We start from the raw sequence: 24,476 nt of genomic DNA on the forward strand, positions 1-24,476 counted from the left end.
ACAGCGAGCGTAATGAGAAAGAATAGTAACGGATATTGGACTTTTTGGTAACAGCTAGAAAACTAAGTTTCATCTTCTACCTAGAACTATATTTTTCGATTGTGGTAAAAAATGAAAATAGTTGAGGACTGAGCGGTAATTGCAACTAAAAATTTCTCTCAGTGTAAATTAATGAAAATCCTACTAATAATGGGAAAATTGATCATCCCACGGATTAAAATGAGGAGAAGAATGCGATGAAAAAGGTGCATAATGAAGCAGCATGCGAATAATCGTGCTCAAAACTCCGTATATTCGTTACACTGACCTAGGAGTGAGATTTCCGTGAATGTGACGGAAGCAATACCGCCAAGTTCAGAAGAAAAAATTGTCTTTTTACACACAGCAAATAATTTGGCAGCCATTTGGTTCTCTCTTGGCTTTTGGCCGAGGCAGCAGGCGCGTCAGACCTTGATATGGCAATTTTAATGAAAAACGAAAAGAGAACTGATACCGCTTAGAAAACCATCGATAAATTGAATGTTGTGTCACGCCTTCTCAAATAATGTAAAAAGTTTAGCAATATGTGACCGTCTCTTTTGCAATTTTGACAATGTGTGAATATTACAACGAACGACTCCAGATTCTTTCAAATTTTATTGACCCCTCCATTCATTTTATAATTTTTAATCCTCCTCTAGTACATGAAGAAAACTATCAGCGATAGTGATTCTTGTGTAAAAACACTCTCAGCGTTCTAAGGAAATCGTCGATTTTGATGCTGAACGTCGAGAAAACGAAAAAGTTCGTTTTGAAGTACAAAAAGTGCAGTTTTAAAAATAAATTTCCTTCCAGAATTTTCGATTTTCAGAACGTAAGGTAATTTCATTTACGACAAGGTGGACATCGAGAATTTACAATAATAAGTTAATTGTCAGCTAATGAACTTTTAATCATAAACTGACTAAAGTCACGAGGTCTGCTCGTAATGCGTTTCGAAAACCGATTAGAAAGATCAATTCATAAGTCAACTACGATTAGCCGTGTTTTTTTCCGACATTACTTTTACAATGCAATTAATATTTCTCTTCCCTGCTCTGCATTGTAAGTTGATTTTTACGAATCTAATTATTTCTCATATCTCGTGTAGAGGCTAGAATGGCTCATCGATATGTGGCACAAAATCACGAAGGCGGTGAATTTCGACTTCGAATTTGAATGAATATATTGTTGAAGCTATCTTCTTGAAAAATTGTATCGGGTCATTGGTAGACGGGTCTGTTACAAATATTTGAAAAGGCCATGCTCAGAATTTAAAATTACGTTAATTAAAAGCCACTTATAAAGAACATGTCGTGAGTAATACATAAAATGTTTTTTTTTTTCAATTATAATAGACGTATATCAGAGTTTTAATTACTGAGATCTCTTGATATTATTATTGATTTTCACCTCCCGTGATATCGAGAAAAATATTAAACGAACGAAGTCGTACCTGCGTAGAAAGTAATAGCGAATTTGAAAAGGTGACAGAAACTTTGGAAGCTAAAAGCAGCAGTCAAGTTTCATTACGTCAAACGGCGTAGTTCTAATGCAGTCAATTTCAACTCTATTAACATAAAATTCACATCGCTTGCATAATAATTTTGTCAGAGGTTCTGCCATTTCGAAATTTATCCACATTGCATTGAATTTTTTTAAATAGAACCCATTCGAGTACTTTACGAAATTTACTCGACATTGAAAGTAATTGGAACGCGAATATTGTGATTTTAATTAATTCTGATAATAAATCAGTTTCAGATTAAACGTATTTAATCCAATTGGTAACCAATAAAGAACTTCTGATTCTAATGATTAAATTGCCACATATAAATTGTCAGAATCCAATTCGGTCCGATTAGAATTTATTTGACGTATACCTATATTCGCGAAGAATGGTGCGTTGCTTCAATAAAATGTCACTTTTGTCCAAGTTCGGCAGTGACACAATTAAAAATAATTATAAAAGTTGACTATGAATGTGCCATCTACTTTTGAACACTGTTCACGTAGAAACCGATCCAATCTGATTCAACTGCTATTATAGGGTATGAACTTCGCGCCCGATTGGGGCAAATCATAATAATTGGAAACGATTTAAATTAAATCTGTTTTAATTACTTTAAATACAGTTTTGCTATCAGGAACGAAGCTCGTGTATGTATATATATTTTTTTTTTTGGAATGAAAACCAAGAACATATTGACGTTAAAAATGGCAGTATCAAATTGGGGTAAAATAGGCCTGATACAATGAAAAACGACTTTTTGTATTTTGAAGTGAATTTTCTACGGTTTTTTAACGTTCAACATTAGATTTGATATTTTTTTCAGAATCCTGATTTTGTTTTTTCACACGACAAACCGTTATTCTTACTTTTTTGAACTCACAAGAAAAGCACTAGAAATTAGAAGAAGAATGGCACGATTTTTTAAAAAATATGTGCTATAATTCTAACGTAACAGGGAGCCAATCAATTTTCGTAACATAATCTACTATTTACCCGTAAAATCGTAATTAAATTGATGGGGCTAACAAAATAGATACTTTACTCACATTGATTTTGTGGATTTCGATAATATGTTTGTCAGATATAATGCAATACCGTCCGGAAATTCAGGATCACATTTCGAATTTTCGATCAGGAGAAAAATTTAAATTCTCTACCAAAAAAAAAGGCGTAAACGATTGATTCGAGTCTAATACATGAGCGTGAAAAAGGGTTTGGTATGATTGTTTTTAAATACTTTACGACTCTCTTTGCGCTCACTGTGTGATATTGAACATGGTTGTTTTTTCTCGGCAGGGAGATTTTTCATTTTCCACTTTACAAAAGTACAAAAATCGCGAAAAAACAGAAAAAATCGAAAAAACAGCAACTATATTCAACACCATCCAGTAAGCACCGAAAACCTCATAAAAAAATCTAGCTCATTTCACTTCCAATTGCGACCTAGATCGTTCATTGAATTTTTTTTTTTTTTTTCTGCCAAGATATCTACAGCTTTTTATCCCGATTCTTAATTTGAAAAGTTGTTTCGAAACTTTTGACGTTACTGTACGTACAAATATACAAAATAATGCAATCGCATTACAAATACACTTTCATACGAGGATGATCATTAAGCTTACTTTCATTTTCTTACAGGCTCAAATTTATAGCTAACGGTCGTAAGCGTGCAACATTGCGATGGGATCATTAGCATTATACGGAATTTCGCGGCGCGCGTTACAATATTAATAAAAAATGCTGTTCACTCGTTAATTATCGTGAATCACTAATCACCAGGCATGTTACACCTTCATTTTCTGCTGAGTTTATCAGTCAGCAGACTATTCGCTCCTTGATAACGTAAATTTTTGTAAAAAGGAGAAGATCGGGGCAGAGAATTCTTTGCTGAAAATTAAAATTTTCCAAACAACGAGATTAGACCAAGGATTTAATGAAAACTTCAAGACAAACGATGACCATTTGTTGATTTCCATGTACAGGCTGTCATTGATCGTTGATCATTAAATAAAAGCCATCATTCATATCGGTCTTTACTTATTTTATTTTATTTTTTTTTTTAATTAATAAATTCTCTGAACATCATTTTAATTCTAACTCGGTTAAATCAATTTCAGTTAATTCAATTTCCTGACGTCAGTGACTAAAGGCACTACCTAAGGTACAAAAACCGTTCTTCATCATATCGACACTACGATCCCAGAAGAAAATTCAATAATAATTATACCGCCGTCTCAGTTTCACCTATAATTTCCGTACATGTGGCGAACAAACTTTTACTTTACAGTCAAGGCCCTTCCTCGTCACTGACTCGAGCTTCCGGCGCTTCTGACAATTTCGCAAATATCTGATCACATTCGGAAATTACGATTCGGAAGTCCCCGTTTCGTCCGTACGTACTTAAAGGTGTATTAACCACGTGCAACTGGCCACTAATAATCGTTTGCAAGTCTTTGAAAGTGGTAAATTCTATCGGTAACAGATTCCTCGAAAGCGGGTCATGATTAAAACATGACGCGGCCACTGGATATTAGGTTGGGTTAGTCTGTAGGATTCGTTCTTATATTCTTCGTTCTTGCATGACGGCCTTACCATTCGTAATGGCATAGTTTGCAGAATTTATCGGCCACCGAGAGCTGCAGGAAAGGTTAACGTACATTGCCACTGTCGAGGTTTTATAGAGTCAAGGACTGCTCGACACTTTGTCAATCAATTACACCTAAGCTTGTACCTTTGTCAACGTAATAGTCCAAGCAAAAGCGATTAACCACGCGTTGTTAATCAACTGATTTTCTCGATTGATTCAAGTTTCATGCATATTACACTCACAATTGTATACGCAGTATTGACGACTAGTGGTAAAATCGGACGATTCGCGGAGGCGCGACTGAAATAAGTACAGGAACGTAAACGAAAATAATACATTTCCAGTGTAAAAAAGCCCGAGAAATAGTTTTCAGCGATACTTTTCATCACAATTGTAAGGGAAGAGTCTGTTGGTCTGACCGACATACTTCCGCCATGATCTCAAAAACGGTCCAGGGAAAAAACTGAAACTGTTGGAAGATGACGGCTAGATGAAAAAGTTTTCGAAGAGAAGTTAAAGATTAAAAAAAAAACCAATTAAAAAAAAACATTTCTGAAAGACAAACGATTCATAAATTTTTCAATAAACAAATTTATAAACTGGGAAAACATGACCGTTTGTTGATAAAACGTAATAAGGAGGAAAAAGTATATGTTCGTCGGTGGAAAATTGAGAATCGATTTATTTCCGGCAGAATCGGAAGTTCAAATAACATTGATATTACAATCACACGAATTACATCTAATCACAGACTCCCCGGCTTGAATAAAAAAGGATACTCGTCATTGTAATTCTATATTACAGTTTGAGAATATTTGAATAAAACTTCTACTTCTTCTTCTTCTTCTTCTTCTTCTTCGCCACTTGGTTTCAGACCTCAATAAGTGACGAACGGTTGCACGAGATGAGTTGAAATTTGAAAGAGGAGTTAACGTCATTGAAATCTTGCCTCCTATTGATTTTGAAGTAAATCAGAACGCGTCGTAAGACGCTTTACATTGTTTAACCGGTAGATTGCATCTATCGTAAATGATTGGTAATACGATACAGTATTATTGCTGTCGGATACTTGCAAAGAGTAGTGAAATCCGAATGAAAAACATCTGAGATGTAAAAAAAGCTGACAAGTACCGTAATTACGTTTTGATGAAATACTTATCGTCAATCGTCACCGTGAAATCAGGAAAAATGCCAAAAAAGATGATTGCCAATGTTTTCTCGCTACCAAAGTTGGGACGTAGTATCAACGAATAATATCCAAGCATTCGTTCGGATCTACCTGCTACTTTTAAACTGCGAAAATTTATCGATTTTCCCATTTTCAATACACAACAATCGGTTGTAAAAGAAGTCATACAATAAATAGCTCGTCATATATCCTGCTAAATACGCAAACATATTTCCTTAAAGAAAAGATGTCAGCAATTATTTGATGTCTACACTGTCGCTAATCGAATCTCGAGATTCTTAATGAAACAAAGCAGTCAACATTTGTATACTTTTCTCTCTTTAATTATCAAGACGGATAAAAAAGAATTATAATAACACCAAAATGCCGAAATTTAATGCATCCGGAAAGATTTCAAATGTTTTTGATTCGGAAGTAGAGCCACGAAATCGTGTCGTTGAAAGTCAGTCAATTTTTGCTTCCTTTGTGTCTGTTGTTTTTTTTATCCTTCTCTTCTTTGTACTTTCGTATTACTTCTTTTTGTCGAATAATTTTTTCCTCTCAATTTACTTTACTTCGTTTGCTAAATATTTTTTCTTTCATCTATTACGCGAACACGGATTATTACGGCAAGCATGTACAACTCATGGCCGATGAAAAACGGTGACCGTGAACGTGGCGATTGTCACGGTCGGTGGACTTGTGCATGCCTCTTGTTACTAGACTCCTTTCTAGAGATGTACTTATTTTTCTTAGCTCACAGTGTTACCTTCGGTATGAAATTGTTGTACAATTAGTCTATACTTCGTTGGGACGAACGTGAAATGAGAACGGTTTTATTCTTTGCCGCAATCCTCTACTTATATTATATTATTATTACTTGGGAAGACGAATTTTTCTTTACATACAATGCAATTTTCAAAAGGACACGTTATTCTTACAAAGAATTTCCGACGAGTATCTTGCAATAGTTTCTGAAAAAATCATCATCGGAAGAGATTTCAAACTTCTGTGGAACGACTTGCGAGACTTTGATGAGATGCCTTTCCGATAAGCATTGTAAGGTTTATGTTAATTGGGTGCAGGTCGATTAAAATTAGCGAATATTGTACTTCGATTATGAAAAGCAACGTATCAGCAAATGATTAAATAAATCGTAACGGGTGGCATGAGGTGCGTATTAAGTTTTTAAATAATAAATTGTAAACAATGAAATTAAAGTATGTTGAGGCTAAGAGTCTTGATATAATGAATAAATATATTTCGTTGACTATTTTCAGGACCCATTTCTTAACTGTTACAAAACTTATTAACGTGAAATAAATATGTGTGCTGTTTCAACTGCGATCGAAATTTTGTTGTACTTGCAGCAAATAGAATATTAACTTCTCAGTCTAAAATTGTGGCAGATAAAGCGAGAATTGATTGAAATTTTGTTTTTCTCTTACTAAAAAATTAGCAATAATTGTAAGAAATTTCACACCGTGTTATCCCACATGACAATTTATAACAGTTAAAAAATCTTGTTTGAGGATTCGAAGCTCGTAAGCTCACCGATCGCACGTTCCAAGCACGTTCTTTACATTTTGCACGCAATTCGCAGGCCGAGCGGTTGATATATAATAAAAGCCAGTCCGACAGTGCGACAATAACGTTACGGAACTGATATTACAATCTGCGGACTTATCCGAGCTTCTTCCAGCGTTTAATTGTCAGTGCGGTGTGTTTTTGTTCATGAATTCCTGATCTGGATACGCGAAGTTACGTTTGAAGTTAGGTGCGTGCGATGTAAGATTTATTTCCTACTCGCACGAGGAAATTCGGACGTTCGTATCACCGATTCCATTCAAACGCACGCTACGTGATCTTCGTGCGCCAAGAACGACGTGAGCTTTTCGACCGTTCCAGAGTGACTCGGTTTGGAAAAAGTGACAGCGGCTATATCCGTAGTACGGTAACGAGGCAACGAGTATGTACTTTGACGTCACTAAATACGACTTTCGATAAAGTAGACGATTGATTAACTGTTAACAAATCTTCATTCGTTACCGATATTTAAGTAGTTGAACATTGTGTTCGATTGTTTTATATAACAGGATACTGTTTCTAAAGAAACTGATGACTTATTAACTATTAACTAATCTTCATTTCACACAAAGAAGTATATAATACAAATCCGCGATTTCGTATCTATAGCTAAATAATTATTTCACCACATTAAAATATACGATTTGTTAACAGTAAATAAATCGTGTTCACTATAAACAAGACTCTTTTCTCATTGTCAGTGCAGAGTATTAGATTACATTACGCATCGCTGCGTGAAATATGTACTTCTAACTTATACCCATATTTATTACTTGAAATAACCCTTGGGGAAGACGTGTTGCTAATAGTGAAACTTGTTTTGAAAGTTGAGAAAAAAAATTCGAAAATCACGTTCAAAATTATTATTAAATCTGCAGTAAATGGAAAAAAAACAATCGTGTTCAGAGACAGGTATTTCGTATTGTCTAGTTTTGGTATTCAGTTTTGCATGCTTTCTTAGCGAAGTTTCGTTTCAAGATAGATCCTAAAACGATAGAGAATTTTCGTGAGAAATTTAAACGACGCAATGCTTACTGTCGAAAATGCTAAACGTTCCGGCTTGTAAATACCTAGTTTAAAATTTCTGTTACACAGTAAAATTTGTAATATTGTCACAAGAACGTATGTTGTTTTTTCGTGATCCGTAAATCGAGGATAAATACCCTAACAAGTCGGTATAATTTTCACTAATAGAAACAGACGGAGCAGGTACGAAAAATCGAATCCGTCGTTTTCCAACATCCTTTACAATATAGGATCATTTTTCCTCTTTATTTCTAAGGCAAATTGATAACAACCGTAATCAAAGACCCAACGGCACAATGCAAAGAATCACTGCGGAGGAATGATTGACCGGATTTTCTCAATTGTCAGTTAATCTGTTATCGGGGGCGTAGCTCAGATGGTAGAGCGCTCGCTTAGCATGCGAGAGGTACCGGGATCGATACCCGGCGCCTCCAATCCAACGTTTGAAATTTTAATGTTTTTTCTCATATTCATCATTTTTAATAAGCTCGAATAACAAATGTGAGAGAACAGATTCTATCAGAAATTTTAAGTACCGGATGGTGCCCGATGAAAAGCTGCAGTTTACCTAAAATGTATTTAGCAGAGGGCTCTGTTATCCGAACCCACTTACTTCAGAAAATGTTAATCCGAGAATTCAGAAGCAGAATTTAATAACGTATAGAGTCAATATTCCTGAGAATGAATTTGTAGAAAATCTCATATTATCAAATGTCCAAATATTATAGAAATAAAAGTTAGAACTTGATCGTCTAGAAACGGCGGAAAACAGATATCCAGAATGTAGAAGGGTCATTATTCAGAATCGTACAATTCGGAAAGATAAGGATTCCGAAAATAACAGTATAGATGGCTTTTATCGACAGAATTTCACATTCCGAGTCTATCCAAATAATCTATTTTGACTTGTAAAATGTTTTATATACAGAATCAAACAAATTCTTCGATATTTTTATGTCATTAAACTTATATTATCATAAACTTATATTTCTTGGCTTCTAATATGATATGAGTTATCGACTCTTCTCATATATTGCGATTCTTCATTCTGACGGTTCTGATATACTGCAATTCTATATTACGAGCCTTTTATGAGATTACTACTCGGAGTTTTAACCGTTCTGATTCTTCATTCTTCGCATTTGTGAATTCGAATAGACGAAAATTCTACGTTACGATCCATACGAAGGTTATTTATTTGCGTGAGTAAGAAGTTTCTTCTCTGCATGCACGATGTATAAGGAGACTGTAGTGTGTAGATGTTATGTTTACCCTTTTTGAATCCTTGCTTCCGACGAGAAGCCCGTAAGACCAGCAATGCCGTCTAATAAATGAGATGCGGATGCGCAAATCATTAATCTACGAGAGAATTTTGTTGAAAGAATGTAAATTTGAATGTTATTTATTTGCGTTCGTGAGCAATCGCATTTGCGTCATTCTGCTAATGGCCTTTCGGAATTTTCACCAGTTGTGTAATCTAAATTCTATAACTTCAAATTTCGATACTTTTATATTCCATTTTCATTATTTCTGGCTTAATAAAGATTCACCACTTTGTTCTTTCGTGATTGTGAGTTTTCGATATATTTATGTTCGAAATTCTGATCATTCTGATTTTTTACCCGCACCCGATAACGAACTGCCGTGCAGTAGAATTATTTTACTTTCGTTAAAATATGGGTGCTCATTGCTGCTCAAGTAAATCAAACTTTGAGACATGTATAAAACTTTGTGAGTCATCATCAACGGCGCCGTGGCTTAGTTGGTTAAAGCGCCTGTCTAGTAAACAGGAGATCGGGGGTTCGAATCCCCCCGGGGCCTCTTCCTCGACGAAACGTCTAGTCGGGATCAAAATTTTTTTTTTTTTTTCATTTCTTTGGAATTACTTCTTGAAATCGACGTTCCATCCCCGGTGAAAATGCAGCTGATCAAAGCTATTTATATTCTTATCTGCTTCGGCATGAAAGCAAGAGTACAGAGATAGGGCTGACAATTATACCTGATTCGAGGTTTGGAGCACCTGTATATTTACTCAACTTACGCATCGTCGAACCGACTATCGGAGTTCGCGTTTTTGTAAATCCAGTCATGCAGAAATATGTACACGCGTTCCAATCGAGTTTCCGATGGAACATATTGGTCTTATCAAAACTAAAATTAGTTAAAAATCGATACTCGTAACCAATAATAATTATTACGAGAATGATTATTGTCAATAATTCTTACTATGTATGTTATTAGTTAATGTAACCTAGGTTCAAAAAGGGAACGTTACGGCAGCGTTGTCGGAGTAAATTGGGTATAAATATCAAGGAGGAAATAATTATCTAAATCGATGTGTCAATAAGATTGTAGATTGCATATAATTCACCTGAGTTAACGAAAATTAAATGAACTATTTAAAATTGGCTTAAATAACGAGAATTTAGTGAGAAATAAATTAATTGTGGAAACTTAAGTGAAATCGATTTGAATTAATTTGGATTCGTGCCAGAATTATTTCTTTGTGCTGAAAGCAAAATTAAATTAAAATTAAAAAGTTAAATTAAATTGACGGGAAATACGAAAGAACGATTGGGAAAGTATTTGAAACTCACTTAAATTATTGCAACATATCGAGAAAAAAAATGAAATCAAATTCTCGAATTGAAGTGAATTAAGTTGGAATAAAGAATTTCATCCGAATTCAGACATTAATTATAAATAAAAAAATTCAGCTCACTTAGAAGAATTAATTTAATTTAATTCAACTCAAAAAGTTATCGTGTCACTTGAATCTGTAGTTATTATGAAGGTGTGATTGAAGCATGTTTCATATTTTATGTGACAAATTTCAGTTCAACATGCCAGGCCATTCGAGTTGTCAGTGTACCTGGCACAATTTCTGGATTTAGAAAATCAACCGCGCATGCGCGAGTTTTATCGGCTGTTCGCGCAGGCTGGCCATCCCGAGTTTCAGTTGTCAAACTCTTTCTGGCGGCGATGTAGTTGAGACGAATTTTCGAGGTTAGACTCCTCATATAATTGAGACAGTAACTCGGAAAGGTTTGGGAAGCATTTGTTGCTGGGTCGGAAAGTTGATTCTTCGATGAACGATCGGAATTTGAAGCTTGTGCTCTTTGAAAATTCAAACGTACACATTTTGCTTACGTTGGCCCGCCTGCATCGCAGACAAGAATATCGCTGCGGGAAGATTTCGCCGACCAATGAGATTTAATTAATTGGCGCATGCGCGGTTGATTTTCAAGTTTCAAGAGATTGCCCCGGTATATTCTATACAGCAGAAGCTTCTCTCTGTGTATTTCTTCCTTCATCTATTCCGACCGCACAGTCTATGACTCTGGACCCTTCGATTGGTCTCGAACAGGTCGTACGTATTCCGTCACAATCGGGTAGCGGTATCCGTATCATCGGTATATCACCGGTTAAACGAAACCCTCGGAAAGTATGACCTATTCGCTGAAATTTACGGTCTCAGGACTGTCCTCGTGGTCAATATTGAGTCCGGCGAAGGCGCAGCAATCGCGAACCTCGAATGCGGTAGTTACAATAAAACCGAAGCCAATCACACGGATCGCTTCGCAGACTCTTTTCCCGCATCGTAATTCGTTCTCTTTCGAAGCCTCCCTTGCTAAACGTCACATCCCCGCGACGTTTAGATTCTCTGAATTTTTTCATTAGCACATGGTGCGATTTTGTCTCTCGTATCAGTATTTCAGGATCTGTAAGCGGACACACTTATTTCGAACTTTATTTTCGCATGCAGAAGTCGCAGAAGATTAGAATATTTATAAAAACCTGAAACGCTTCGGCCAGATCATGTTCTTCTTGCACGGTTGGGTGCCAGTTGCGAAAAGCAGTAGATATTTTAACCGGAGATCAGAGAAAAATCTCAGGGCGTTTGGAATCATTTCCTCGGGCCTAATTCAAATTTCTCATTCATTAACATGTGGTGTTAGAAATACTTGCACTGATAGAACTGGGTTAGAGGTAACAACCTTTGGAGTTTCTATGTAATCTCCGTTTATTTGATCAAAGAAACACAGGTAAAATTACAGAATTGTGAGATATTTAATATTACAGAATCCGGGGCTCTAATAAATTAAAAGATCATATAATTAAATCCTCAATTTCCTTTTGTATTGAATGAGATTTGATATTTATTATTTATCAGCCTGCGATTTATGAAACCTAGATCCTATTTCTTTCTGGTCCAACAATTCTCCATTCATTTACGAACCTAATCTATTTTGGAAATATCGCTACATGTACACTTGATTAAAGGGGAGGCTCGCAACAGAAAGAGAGGGAGACCCAGGTATACCCTAAATTGTTCGGAAATAAATACTTTTTATAGAATCGAACAGGATTGAGAACTGTCGTATTACAAGCGCCGACTATCTGCAAAAAGGTTATGAAGAAACGGTCCGAATAACCGAAGTACGAACAGATATGCTCTTTGAATTTGAAGAAACAGTCAGAATAACGGAAGTACAAACTGATCTGCTCTATCAAGTGATTGCAACGATATCACTTCGAGCTGGCGTGTATCGCTGATTGTATACCTTTTTCGCTGCATCTTTGCGTTGTCACACGCTTCACGTATCGATTTGCGTCACGCGTGCATCAGAGATAAAAGAGATCTTTATCTATGCAGATGCAATATTCTCAGTCAATTACGCGCACGTTCGATTTATTACCACTGGAATACACGATGATCAACTGATCGGTTCATCTTACAATTATCAAGACTAGTTTGATTGCTTATCGAAATTCGACCGACCGCCTGCGGTGTGCATAATGCGGTCGTAATAATAATCCATGACACGAGTCGCAGGATAATTGTTCAACTTCCGTATAGAAACTCTACTTAAAATGTTCATGTGCAAATTCGTTAAAGTATGTAAGAAATAACATAATTTAAAATTACAAAAGCACGAATCAGTTATACTAGGTCAAAAATTCTATAGTCAAATATTATATTGAACTATATAAGTGGTCAACTACGTAGTGAACCATATGATTTCTTATCTAGTATAACTGATAATTCGTGGTTTTTAAAATTTATTATGTGATTTCTTATATATTTTGTCGAATTTACAAGTTAAATCATGTAATAAATTGCGTGCTGAATTTTTTTAAAATCATTTTATGATTTACCACATGAATATCGTATAGGGAAGTTTTTGACGAAATATAATTGACATACTCCCGCTAAAAAATTATACGAAAATAGTTAAAGACTGAGCGGTAACCGGAAATAGAAATTTCTCTCAGTGCATGTTATTTAATACAAAGTTCATCACCTTGTTTGACAGAAATATCTGAATACCTATCAATGTTCGTTTAACGGCCGAATAACGCGGCTCGATCCGGTCGGTAAAGAAGATTTCTTTCCTACTGGCCGACGCGGATGCCGCAAGAACTCATCGTCAGAGAATACGGTTACTCGATGAGCCCAGGCTCGAACTTACCGCAGATGCAATAGGGAAGTTTGAAGGAAAAATTGTCTGCTTTTCATACGTGCATAAAGTAGGAGACTTGGAAGTGATTTGGTCAGATTTTTCATTTTCGTTTGTGTCGAAAATTCTAAAAGTTGTATGCAAATTAATTTCACTGTTACTTTGTTACACCCATATCTTTGTAAGATATGCTCTGGTACTAGAACTAGAACTAGAACTTTCTCATAATCTTCCAACAATGACACAAAATAAAATCTTGAAACAACTCTATTTCGTTCAAGTAGCAACAAAACACGAGTCATGCCTTAGTCGTTCAACTTAGCATCATCAATATTTTTTCCTTCGTCATCAGTTTCTTTTTTACTCATTTTTCAATACGGTTAATGTTCCTTCTTATCGACCAAATGAATCGGTCACGCTACAGCAGCGCCTGCGACTAGTGTATAAATTTGTACATTCATTATTGTACATACATGAATAAATGATATTCACAGCTAATCAATCGCACATAATGATTAATTTAATGTAACGTAGTGCGTCTTGTGTCGAAATCAAATCGTTATTACACGAACAGTTGCTTGGTTACGATGGATGACGCCCGTAAATTTCGGGAAATTTTTTCAAATCAACTGGGACATAATGCTCAGGTGAATAGTAGAATAGCGAGATGTAAAAAATCTAGAAGCATATCTTCATAGCGATGAATTGACAATCAAGAAGTATGCAGTTGCGCTTCATTGCAGTTTTATTAGTCGGAGACGCGTGACGTACGTACGCACTCAAGGACATTCGATCATTTAAATGCCACCAAATAAATTGGTCAATCAGAATATGCCACGTAACTCAGAATTCTGAGACCGACGCTGTCGAAGAAATATTTTTTCAAAATCGTATAAACGTTCGATTATTATCATGAATTAGTTTAAATAGCTATTGGATAAAAAATTGAGAACGTTTTCAGTATAGACCACGTTTAGCTTCAAACGAAATGGCATAATTTAATAACTCTAGATACAGATCCTCTTATGGTCAATCGATGAATACAATTTTTAAGAAAAAATAACAAAGCGGCGTGATCAACGCTGGGTTATGTAAGAGAATTACGTATCGTGGAATACAATAGCTTCGAGTGCACGTCATCGCAGTGAAAGGGAGTATTTTGCTCGAATCCGCTTCGCACAAAACGCAAGGTTACGAGCTCATGAGTCCAATCACTGATCACTGATTGCGAGCATCCATATTTATGTGGATACGTCGCATGTTGTCGCACGTGTACGACGGATTGATTTCAGGCATGAAGTAAAAAAACGCTACATAATTCCACACGTGACAGAATAACGCCAGTCAACAAAAGAATCGGGCAAAAGGTGCGCATGTAAAACGGGGTAAAAGCCCGCGAATTTGGAAACGGAGCTTGGTCTGGACTCGAAGAGGAAGCGGTTGCTGCACCAGTCGCGCCATCGTGGCAAACCACTCCATTATTTTATATCCTCGTGAAATTCGCTTTCGGAAAAAAAGGGCGCAAAAAATCAATGCGCAGTCGGGATTGGCCGGCTGTTTGGGGTGGCGAGGGATTCGATTGGTCCGCGCTTTTAGGGGTGGCGCTTAAAGATGAGCTCTCGCTATGTCATCCCCTATATTGATCCCAACCTCGGCAGGTAAGCAAAGGCCCAGGATTTTTCTGTTGAAAGGATCTCTGTTGTTGCAGAACGAAAAAAAGCTGGTCGTGTTACGCGACACGGTTCTTTTTTTTTTTTTCTTTTTTTTTACCAAAATCTTCGACTCGAAGCGTATTCGAATCGGGTACCTACGCCTAGGAAAATTCAAACCGAACACATGCTTTGAGGTGTGAAAAGTATAGAGAACAACAGAGATCAAGCTTTCAGGTATAAATAATACCGTTCTTCGGTAATCAAACAAGAACGTATGATTGTGATCGTAGTTATTTAAACTCATGTTTACGAGACACTGGGAATAAAAAATTCAGATAATGACACACAAGTGGGAAAAAATGAAAAAAGAATTACGTAACATGAAACACGGATAAAAGAAATAAGGCCTGGACTTATGCACAATGCACATACATGCAATCGAGTATTTGAACGAAATATTTTTTTCCATTTTTAGGGGTGCGTAATGCAGTGCAAGCGAAAATAACGAGGACGTATTTTTTGTTTTTCGTTAAAAATGATAATTTTTTCACGTTACAGGTGATTGAATTTCACTGATTTCAATATATATAGATATATCTCGACATCGGTGACGTCGCAATGTTATAGTTTTCGATCTGTTATATTAATGGCAATTTTGATTCGATCGAAAAAATAAAAAATACGTCCAAAGTATTTTTTTTTATTCCAATCTCCAAGAGTATGAAATAAAAAAATTTCATTCAAATATTCAATTGCGAGCCCTTAACGTGGATATTAGATATCATGCATCGTCGGTTCGAGGACAGAAAGAATAACCGTAATGCCTCATGTGGAAATTTAATTTTCGGACGCTAGCTGGCGGTGAATTCAACCAAGTTGACGTTATGCCGGGTAGTTTACTTTCACGAGAGCTCGTATAGCTCTGATATATGTGGGCGAGTGACGCTATGCAGGGGTTGCAGGGGTTGCAGGAGTTGCAGGGGTAGGGCGGCGATGTTATACGTCTACACGTTACGTACGTACGTGCATGTCCCGTATGCCATACGAGTGTAACCCACGTCTGCTTACTGCTACGCAGCACATACGCTCGAATGCGGCGATTCTTCCCGATATTCGCGTAGTAAATACTTCCTTGTGTACTTCGAGCACAAGCCTCTGGAATTGACGATCCCTACATTGTAGCACAAATTGTCCGTTTTGTCATATGGACTTGGATGCGTGGACGTGATATGTGTACGTTGAAAAAAAAATTTATCGAACCAAACAACTATTTTTTTTTTTTTTTTTTTTTATGACTTCCAGTTTATTTGCTTCGAACAACTTCTCGCTAAGGGCAACGACTTTTTAGTTGAAACGAAAATATTGATGCATTAATTCGTATGCTGTATGCTTTCGAGTTCGATGCATTTCAAACAAGTACATAGTTATTTCATTTTGGAACAAAAACTTCGCTTGAATCAACAAATTTCATTTAGTTCGTGAAAGAATAGTACCTTAATCGCTGAACACGTCGGTTCGAAAGTACCGAGAGATTGGAAATAATAATCCTACGCTTGCTGAAATATCAACGATATTGCCAGATGGTATATTTGGCTCAATGTGATGTTTGTCCGACATAATCAATGATAACTATGTTCAAAGAAATGTGTGATATGTTGAAACAAGAATATGTTTCACAAGACAGGTTGCGATATTCGTTTGAGAAAATTATTTTTTTCATCGGATCATACGTATAGCTACTTCAAACAAAAAAAAAAAAAACTCCATCCAAGTAAATGAAGATATGTTTGAGTGGAACCAAGGAAGAGTTCTTGAGCTGCTGTATTTGCCACAATTAATTCAAGTTATTGACTGATAGAATGAAATATCACTTTTCTCAGTTTTAAACAATCACGTGTAGTTGAAAATTGAAAGCGGACACTTGAAATTGACTTCAAGAACTCTCGATACCATCGCATAGGCGCTTGCAATAAATGAATCATTGTTTCTACGAAATGAACATTATTTCACCGAAATGATATTTTTGTTGATTCGATAGTCTTCTGATTTTTTGATGTGCATGTTTCCCGCTTGAAAATTAATTAATTTATGTAAAATGGGTAAATTAAAACCCCAAAAATTACAATTTGCCTTCATTAAAATTAAAAACTGAGGTTGTGTGGTGATAAAATGGCGCCGAGAACCAGGCTCTGACGTCATGATGACATTTTCCAATACCTATATCCTGTTATTATTGAAGAATTAAAAACTGGTGGGTATAAACCCACAAAAATTTACAAAAACATGACTTCGTTGATGAATGTGGTGTTGTAGGTTGTTACGGTCCGTTATTATGGTTAGCAAACTTTTCAAAAGCAAGGAACCAACAACGAAGCAGCTAAAAATGTTGTCTGAGAAATTAAATCAAAACTATTTTTTACTTATATTTATTCTTATAATGTCGGACACCTTCTCCGTGGAAACGTCATTGGGAACGGTAAAATACTACTAGGATTGCTATTACTAATAGGAACTGTTGCAGTTTGAATAATATTTTGATGATTAGGAACTCCTCATTAAAGATACGTATATCGTAGTTGTACGAGCATTTTTCACCTGCTGATAATTTTTTTTTATTTTCATTCGTACGACTAACGAAAATTGAAAAGCTACTACAGCTATAAATTTGGACGTTTAACTGTCCACTGTAATGAAAATAACTAATTGCAAGTACAAATAGTAAGTTCAAATAATTAAATAGTGCTGCTCTTGTTTCAATGCTTAAATTCTCATAGCAGAGCAATCATGAATTCAGTAGAGTTTAGTGATATGTAGCGCAAAACTTGCTCGTTACAACCTAACGCATGTCTGAATATTTCTCTTTCATTTCAGTGAACCAGTTTATTAACCGAATATTAATTGTTGAAAATAATTAGCAAAGGTAAAAGTAATGAGTAGTGTAATAGAATTATTGTCAGTTTGTGTAGAAGAAGATTTTGAGAATATACGTAAATTAATGCTGTTATTCGTTCAAGCAAAATGCTCTAATTTTGCAGCAATTAATTAAGTACGTGAATACGTTTTTTATAATTGTTTAGTCAATTTTGGAAAGAATATTTGCTCTATTTTGATCCTTAGACAGAACAGAAGTGTTTGGAGAAAGTTCAGATTTTCTAAGGTTAAAAAAAAAAATGCACATTTTACAATAGATGAATCAACTTACAAACGTTTTTATCTGGAGTGGAGAAGTATGACAGATATAACGAGCATTGTTATAAATACAAGGTAACAACGAGAAATGGGAAACTATTTTTAGATTTTTCACGCGATCGTGAAGAAAATCGCTGGAAACCTTTTTTCCGATTCTGACAAATTAATAATCGTCTCCGTTTCAAACTAGGCGGCCGGTATATGCTAAGTAGGACGTCTCATATTTAGGGTGTTGACGAATTTTCCCCAAATCAATCATTTTCAAAGATGATAACGATAATTAAATAAACAAAAAGTTATCCAAAACATCGTGAAGTACCCTTCAAATTAATGTCACGTGACGTTTTTTGTTTATTACTACTCGGCTGTAAATTTCGTTGGTTGAATTTTTCGAACCTACTTCGCCGTCGACGATTAATTTTAGAATTTAAAATTGTCGATTCATATTTCACCTGCAATGTGTTCCGTTTGACATGGAATGACTTATAAATACAAGGGACGAAAAACTGTTTACCAATTTTGGGCTGATATTTCGTCGGCCGAAAACACGATTCGTGTCTAGACAAACGACAAAGTCAGAGTTATTTACCAATCAGGATCAGAGGCTGTGACGATGTATTCGATTCAAAATAAATAGTGAGAAGTTCCGAGCGGATTAGTGAGGCAGTAGGCTCACAACACTTGAAGGAGACGGTCCAATTTAAATCTGTGCGAGACTGTAAATTCCGAAAGTGTAATGTGAATACCGAAAGTGTACTTTAATGAGAAAATCCTCATCAGGTAATCAATCAACAGTCATTTAGTTCAACGCTTAATATAAAGAAAAAGGAAAGAGAATGAAAAATCATTTTAAACGGTCTAAATAACACATAATAATATTATTCCTTGTCATTGCTTTATTTTACATATATTTCTCTATTTACAATGCTTGTCAGTTTTTTTTTAAACTTTAATTATACTTTTATTCATACACACTGCGCTGTCCATTTATATTTGATATTTAGAACTATCAAGCCAAGTTTGTTGACTTGAAACGAGTAGAAAGGATTCATTTTATGTTATATGATAAACTTGATACACTGAGAGAAATTTTTAGTTCCGGTTACCGCTCGGTCCTTAACTATTTTCATTTTTTACCGCAATCGAAAAATATATTTCTAGGTAGAAAATGAAAATTAGTTTTCTAACTGTTACCGGAAAGTCTAGCATCCGTTACTATTCTTTCTCGTTACGATCACTGTAACTAGATTTTCTTGCAACTGTTGCGAAAGTTTAATGCTCGTGCAACAATAAATTTACGTTAAAGCCTTATTTAACTAAAAAAGTAGAGTAAACCTCGGAAACTGATTTTACGTTGCAATTACCAAAAAAGTATCGACAATAGCGCAAAATGGTTAAGCGTACCTCGTTTTTCGTAATTCCAAAAATATTCAAACAGTTTTTTTTAACTGTGTCTGTTTTACTGAATTTTTCTAGTTACTATAACAAATGAAAGTTGAATGAACGAACGAATAATCTGCTTTTCTTGACACTGTCTTGAATTATCTTGTGCATTTTTCTTGTTGGTCTCTTTTATTTCATACTTAATTGTTATTAAAAACGTTACAGGGCCATGGTGGCTAGGAGGATGAGGACAGGGAATCGGAGGATAGCAGGAAGCGAAGGGAGGAATTGCCGCGTTCGCAATTCCAATACAGCAACGTATAGCGCGTAAGTTATTAAACTCGCAGCCATACATTGATATATTATTTTCATACAGTCGTGCGGATGTATAACGCATGATGTTGATATCTGTACACTGATACGGAACTTACGTCGGTATGATATGGAATTTTTCCGAAAGTTTTCGATTTTTCTACTTGTGGTGAATTTGAATGAATTCTTGAAATTTGCGGAAAAATATTTCATATAAACTTGTACGACAGGTACTTGATATTAACTTACTTCAATTCGGAAGTGGGAAACTTTTTTCGCTCGAGTTTTCACTCATCGAAAAAAACCTCTATTGAAGCATGATTTTGGTACATGCGGTAGAATTTGCAAATTTTCTTAATCAAATTTTAATTTTACATCAAAATTTGTATGGCCTTTATTGTCATTAACGATCGTCAGTGATTGAAAATCAATTAATCGTTCTTTCAAACTTTTGGTATAAATGATCATGTATCAGTTGAAGTTTTTCTATGCTGAAAACCAAAGAGTGGAAAATGAAAAAAATTAAATAAATAAATGAGAATGAATAGAAAAAAAAATGGAATCGCCATGGTTTCCGGAAATCATTTTGCTGATCGTTTCAAATGACAATACTGCCAATGCATTGGTGTTTTCCAGAACTGCCATTGTTGTTCAACTTAATCTGAGAGGGTGAATACTAGAGAATTTGCGATATAAGTTTTTCATTGGTTCGGCCAATTTTTTTGCGTCAAATTGAAAATCTCACAGAGTTTTGTGTCAAGTTGAGCGAGATACAGCGTAGTCATTAAAGGATAGAATATAAACAGAACATAAGGTTTTGGAGTCCAGTTTGACGCGGTCAAAGTGACTATTTTACTTAAAGATCTGAAGCGAATACCTGAGAAACCATTTGGAAAATTAATATTTCCGGGTGGCAGGAGGAATGTAGAAAGATTAGAAAATAGAAGCCAGAATCTGTTTTATATGATTTCAAAATTTTTTACATTTCAAATTCAATGCAATGGATTTTGGCGACTTTTAAAATTAGATACCGTGATCCTTTTACATCGATTTTGATTTTTATGCGTTTTCACCCCTACCTCGAAAGAAAAGTATCGGTATAAACTGGAACCAATTGGAACTTGTCGGATGATGCAAATTCATTAGTGAAAACGACGTATTTTTTGTGTAAACTAATTTTAAAAAAATCCACATCAAAACAGACTGCAACATCTAGCCTCGGTTTTGTGTACAAAAATACGGCCTTGGGGTAAGTTATTAGTTACACAGTTTTATCTTAACATTTTCAGAGAATTTCGTATTCTTGCCTCCGCAATAAAAACAAAGAAGTCATATTATACAATATATGACATTCATTATTATTAAAAAAAAATAACATCACTCATTCGTTTGGGGAAAAAAATAATACAGTTCGAGAGGAATAATCTACAACATCTAAGAATAACCATAAAGGTTATTAACAATCAACACTCTCATGTCCTACCGTAAAAAAACAACTTGATGCTTTTCGCGAAAATAAACCCCTATAATTTTCCTGGGTCTCGATATTCAACCGTACTTTATAAAAGACGAAAGGCACAAAAATCATTAAATTTTTTGCAAAATACCACGCACGAATTGTGTGCATCACAAAGCAGTATTTTCGGACCAGTTTCAGGCAGCATGGCGTCAATGTCATTCTGCAGTTACGGAGCTGATGCAGCAGAGAGTTAGGTACGGGGGTGGAAGTTGTGTTTTGCTCCATATTTCGCGCGAGTTTCCGTGGGGTGCTGGCCTCGGTTGATGGATTAACTCGCGACCCGAGTGGAAGGCAGCAAGGACTGCTTGGGAATTATTACTTTCCCTTTTTTTTCATTTCTTGTTTTTTTTTGCCTCATATATTCCAACGTGCCGAGCCGCCGCGGCAGAAACTGCAAGGAGCCATTCGCCCAAATTCTTGAATACGTAAGGCTACTTTTCTGCGTCTAAAAAAATACTTCTGTGAAATATTCGGACTTATTCCTCACCGAGAAGGACGATGAAAGGTATAAAAAAAATTTTTGAATCAAAGACGTACCGGGGGCGTGAAGTCGAATGAAATGAAAAAATTTAGGTACAAATGAGACGAAGGTTTAAATTCAAAATTGGCTCAACGGAAGAATTATGTTTTGCAAATGGAACAACAATATGTGATTTTTTCAACAACGTATTATCAACTGAACTCTTTTTTTAATTCAATTTCCAGTTTTTAATTTTTATTGTTGGATAAAAAGGAATATCCTATCGATAAAATATAAATGCATCAACTTTGGTTTTATCTTTCAGTTTCCGACTTGTTTTTTTTTTTTTTTTTTGATTTCAGTAATTTTGGTACTAGATTGGACATGTTAGGATGTTCAATTTTTTTTTGTTCGGTTCGTTTGTTTTCGAACTCCTGTCATGTAATGGGCATATGTTTCGGTATCCTAAAGACCGCGCGAAAAAACTGATCTCTGAAAACTTCTAAATAGAGTGAGATGGTGCGATTTTTTAAAAAAATCGTACATTCGTGAGGCCTAAAGTAATAATCAAATCGTCGTATTATTATCAAGAGAAAAAAAAATGCTATTTTAGACTTTTCAAAACCACATGTTAATTAATTTATTGAAAATCAATTACATTTTTCTATTTTTAATATCAATCCTGACTTGTGGAAAACAGACAAGCGTTATTTGAGATGTGTAGAATTATTAAAAAACTTGAAAGTCGATAACGATATTGCGGATAGAGAAATAACTTCGATCGAAACGTGTATAACACCAGCTCTACAAAAAATGAAACGAAAAACAACTTTTTATCCAAATTGTTCAAAGTTATCGTAAGACACATACCAATTTCATTCGCATGAATTTCCAATAAATTAAATAACATTAAATTTCGCGTGATTGAATCTGAAAGAAAATTTGTTTTCTCAGTAACGTGATGATTTGATTGGAAAAATTGATTATATAAGGTAATCGCGATATGTGCCAAGATATTTCATTCGTTGAAGTTCGTGTTAATATTGTATTTCAGCTGGACATTATATACAAAATTGCACCAAGTTACCTTTAATAATTTTTCCCGAGATTTATTATTTGACGTGATCTTTCTAGTTGACAATAAATTATATTTTCATTGCGCGAGCTTCGGACAAAAATATGTACATTATACAAGCTCGATGCGTTCCCTAATCGTGACTCGCCTTAAGCCTGATGATATGCAACCGCGCTCACACTGACGTGTGTTTCTCGATATTAATTTGGCGCCAACGCTGTTTCATGAGAATAAAAATGAAGAATCTAAGAGTGCCCGGGCTTATTCACAAGTTATTTGACGAAAAATAAATTAGGGGGCACCCGGGTTTGAACCGGGGACCTCTCGATCTGCAGTCGAATGCTCTACCACTGAGCTATACCCCCAATTGAGGATGTTGAGAGAATGACCCGTCTTTGACTCACACTCAATGCCCACGCATTTTCTGACGTCGTTGATCCAGTCAGATAGCTCCTCTGGTTATGGATGTCGTTACTGCACCCACTCGTTGTCAGACGCATAACGAGAGTGAAGTTAGCGCTGGTCTTTAGCCCGGTCGTTATCGAAACTCTTCGTGTCGCGTCGGCTCGAAAATTGACTGCAGACAACTCTGGAACCAAAAGACTCCGCAGAAATGTTTAGACCTATGAAATTTGTCGGCTAAAAAATCTTCGCGAACACTTTGGCTGTTAACTGTACGAGATGGTGATTTTACAAACCTACCAATTTTTCATCGTTCTTATTTCCTTTCCATTTTTGCACGCTGTTTTCGAATAAAGTGAGACACAGTGAGATAAATCAGATGATCTTGCGAAGTAAAATTTAAACACCCATAAATATGTTGGATTTATAGGTTGCATCGGAGATTTGAACACTATGGGTCACACTCATATTTAGTGCAGATTTAAGTTTAATGAAACTTAAAGTGGGCGGTACTCATGTTTGATGGCAGTGCAACGTATATTGGAAATCGCACGTGGTTACCTTTAGCGGGCTTGGGAGACAATCAGACAAACAATTTATGTCGTACGAACATCAGATCCTCGCAATAGTTAGAAGAAAATATAGTACGAATGGCCATAATCAAAAATAGCAATACCGCATACTAGATTTCTAACTACAAAACAAAACTCATAATCATTTTCTACCCAGGACTGCATTTTCGTGAGAACAAAATCGGAAAATTAAAATATCCAAATACTGTACACTAACTTCAACGAGAAATTTGTCTCAGTGTAGTTTTTTCAGAAACGCATAAAAGCAGATAGTGAAAATAGACTGTCTGGTATAAGCGTAATGCGCGTAAGGAGCGAAAGCACATTTTAATATCTCGTCTTTTGTACATGCACAACAAGAGAGTCTTGAAAAAAATCCGCCCTGTTTACGGCAATATATGTACTCGCGTGTGTATTGTGTAGCAGGGTAAGCAGGCGGTGTGCATCAATGACGTCGGTAGACGAAGAGCTACCTCGTTCGAACGATTCTTCTCTCTTCTCTCTTTCGCACTGTAAAAGAAACCTTTCAGCGTATAAAAGAAGAAAATTCT

The 24,476-nt window shown here is 35.6% G+C and overlaps 1 protein-coding gene and 3 non-coding genes across 5 annotated transcripts in view; 3 read left to right on the plus strand and 1 right to left on the minus strand.

Moving 5' to 3' along the window:
* The window catches only part of LOC107228230 (LIM/homeobox protein Lhx4), a 132,731-nt gene that overhangs the window by 1,535 nt on the left and 106,720 nt on the right, over positions 1 to 24,476 (plus strand). Inside the window, exons 1-2 of one of the 2 annotated variants that reach the window (XM_046731025.1) lie at positions 18,873 to 18,982; positions 19,811 to 19,912. The gene's annotated coding sequence lies outside the window, so the exon portion shown is untranslated. Of the gene's footprint in view, positions 1 to 18,872; positions 18,983 to 19,810; positions 19,913 to 24,476 lie in introns of those variants that run through there. The other variant, XM_046731027.1, reaches the window with a different exon arrangement.
* On the plus strand, positions 8,261 to 8,333 carry Trnaa-agc. Its single transcript has one exon. It is a non-coding gene; the product is annotated as a tRNA-Ala (tRNA).
* On the plus strand, positions 9,647 to 9,720 carry Trnat-agu. Its single transcript has one exon. It is a non-coding gene; the product is annotated as a tRNA-Thr (tRNA).
* Positions 23,245 to 23,316, minus strand: Trnac-gca. The gene has a single exon. It is a non-coding gene; the product is annotated as a tRNA-Cys (tRNA).

The sequence above is a fragment of the Neodiprion lecontei genome, chromosome 2 (assembly GCF_021901455.1).
Source record: "Neodiprion lecontei isolate iyNeoLeco1 chromosome 2, iyNeoLeco1.1, whole genome shotgun sequence".
Taxonomy (NCBI): Eukaryota; Metazoa; Arthropoda; class Insecta; order Hymenoptera; family Diprionidae; genus Neodiprion; species Neodiprion lecontei.